The sequence below is a fragment of the Scylla paramamosain genome, chromosome 10 (genome assembly GCF_035594125.1).
Source record: "Scylla paramamosain isolate STU-SP2022 chromosome 10, ASM3559412v1, whole genome shotgun sequence".
Classification (NCBI taxonomy): Eukaryota; Metazoa; Arthropoda; class Malacostraca; order Decapoda; family Portunidae; genus Scylla; species Scylla paramamosain.
In genome coordinates this window covers 17674432-17676931 of record NC_087160.1, presented here as the reverse complement: position 1 = coordinate 17676931, position 2500 = coordinate 17674432, and the positions used below count along the sequence as shown (strand labels likewise).

General features: G+C 41.8%; 1 protein-coding gene across 2 annotated transcripts in view; it reads right to left on the bottom strand.

Annotated features, from left to right (window-relative positions):
* The window catches only part of LOC135104272 (uncharacterized), an 18076-nt gene that overhangs the window by 14255 nt on the left and 1321 nt on the right, over positions 1-2500 (bottom strand). The window lies entirely within an intron of this gene.

Sequence of the window (2500 nt, the reverse complement as noted above, 5' to 3'; positions counted from 1 at the left end):
AAATGATGTGTTGTACGTAGATGCATAGATGCGTAGTTGAGAGAGAGAGAGAGAGAGAGAGAGAGAGAGAGAGAGAGAGAGAGAGAGAGAGAGAGAGAGAGAGAGAGAGAGTTAGGGGAAATGATGTGTTGTACGTAGATGCATAGATGCGTAGTTGAGAGAGAGAGAGAGAGAGAGAGAGAGAGAGAGAGAGAGAGAGAGAGAGAGAGAGAGAGAGAGAGAGAGAGAGAGAGAGAGAGAGAGAGAGAGAGAGTTAGGGGAAATGATGTGTTGTACGTAGATGCATAGATGCGTAGTTGAGAGAGAGAGAGAGAGAGAGAGAGAGAGAGAGAGAGAGAGAGAGAGAGAGAGAGAGAGAGAGAGAGAGAGAGAGAGAAATGTTAGTTGAATTTTGAATTATTTCGATATACGGAGTTAAGAACTCTCTCTCTCTCTCTCTCTCTCTCTCTCTCTCTCTCTCTCTCTCTCGCCCATGTAGAAGTAAACGAGGGATTAGAGACAGAAATGATCCACTTGTTGCCTCCCTGTCCTTCTCTGTCCCTCCGTTCCTCCCTTGACCCTTCCCTTCCCTCCCCTGTCCAGCCACCCCCCTGCTCTCATTCATCACTCTCCCTCTCATTATGCTCCCTTCACTGAACATAAAGAGGGCAAGGGGAGAGAGGTGTTAGCTGCCTCGGATCAAAACTCGTCTGACCTTTAAAATGATCTGAGAAGGCTCGTGACTTTTAACTAAGAAAAAGGTACGTTATTATTGTTATTACTTTTTTCAATGTTTCATATCGTTCTTCTCGTGATCTGCTATTGTCCTGTCTGTTATGTAGGATATTATTTGTCTTCTATGTCTTTTTTGTTTGTTTTCGTGTGGGATGACATGAGTTTTAACTAAGAAAAATAAATTGTTATTTCTTTTATTCTTTATATCGTTCTTATCTCCATCTCTTCTCTTCTTATCTCCCATACACGATATTATGGGTTTATCCTTATTTTTCTCTGTCTTTCTTTGTTTTCGTGAAAAATGGCATGGATTTTAAGTAAGAAGAAAAATCTAGGTTATTTTTTTCATTCTTCATATCGTTCTTATCTTAATCTCTTCTTTTTCTGTCTCTTATGCCAAATATTATTGACTTGTCTTGTATTTTCCCTGTCTATTCTTTGTTTTCGTGTGGGATGGCATGAGTTTTAACCAAGAGAGAGAGAAAAACAAAACTTACTTTCTCACACATCATTCTTATCCTTATCTCTTCTCTTCCTGTCTCTTATGCAAGCTATTATTGATTTCTCAGCTATTTCTTCGTCTTTCTTATGTTTTGGTGTTGGGTGGCATGGGAGACAGAGGAATGAGAGGCTGAAGAAGGGGATGAATAAGGACGAGAATAAATTGCAGTACCCGAGACATATCCGCTTAAATCCCTCTGGCGGCAGACTTGTAAACACTCGTCTGAGAGAGAGAGAGAGAGAGAGAGAGAGAGAGAGAGAGAGAGAGAGAGAGAGAGAGAGAGAGAGAGAGAGAGAGAGAGAGTGTGTGTGTGAGTAGAGCGAAGAGAGCAGAGATCTGACACTTTTTTGAGTACCAAGGACAGAGAGAGAGAGAGAGAGAGAGAGAGAGAGAGAGAGAGAGAGAGAGAGAGAGAGAGAGAGAGAGAGTGTGTGTGTGAGTAGAGCGAAGAGAGCAGAGATCTGACACTTTTTTTGAGTAGCAAGGACAGAGAGAGAGAGAGAGAGAGAGAGAGAGAGAGAGAGAGAGAGAGAGAGAGAGAGAGAGAGAGAGAGAGAGAGAGAGAGAGACTCAAGAAAATTATTGACGTTTGATAAGACAAGTCATGAACTTTATATCTGATGAATTTCCCTAAATGAGATTACCATGGGAAAATGTTCATCACGCCAGATAAACAAAGGGGAAACAATGATATTTAGAGCAGCGTGGGAGAGAATGAGAGATAACTAGTGTCTGTAGATAAATAAATCGTTCTCGTGAATAAAGATACGGAAATGGGGTAGGTTAAGATAGCACAGTGAGGGAAAGAGAGATAACAAGTGCGTGTCTGTGAATAAGTAAGTAGTTGTTATGAACAGACATGCAGAGAGAGAGAGAGAGAGAGAGAGAGAGAGAGAGAGAGAGAGAGAGAGAGAGAAAGTGCCACGACGTCAGAAGAAGGGACCGTAACGTAGAGAATAAGGAGGAAAGTAGTCACGTGAATCAATATTGTACAAAGGGGTCGTGTCGGGAGCAGCTTTAGGTGTTCTTCCTGCCACACTCAGCCTCCGGAACGACGCCGCTGCTGCATCATCGCGTGGGAAGTAACAGTGAATTCTTTAACACGATCTCTCTCTCTCTCTCTCTCTCTCTCTCTCTCTCTCTCTCTCTCTCTCTCTCTCTCTCTCTCGCAATCTGCAGTTGAAAATTCGAATAACAAAAAAGTATACAAGAATTACGAGCTTTTTATGTTCTGTTTTTTTTTTCTGTTTTTTTATTTTTCATCTTACAACACTCCTAGCTTAT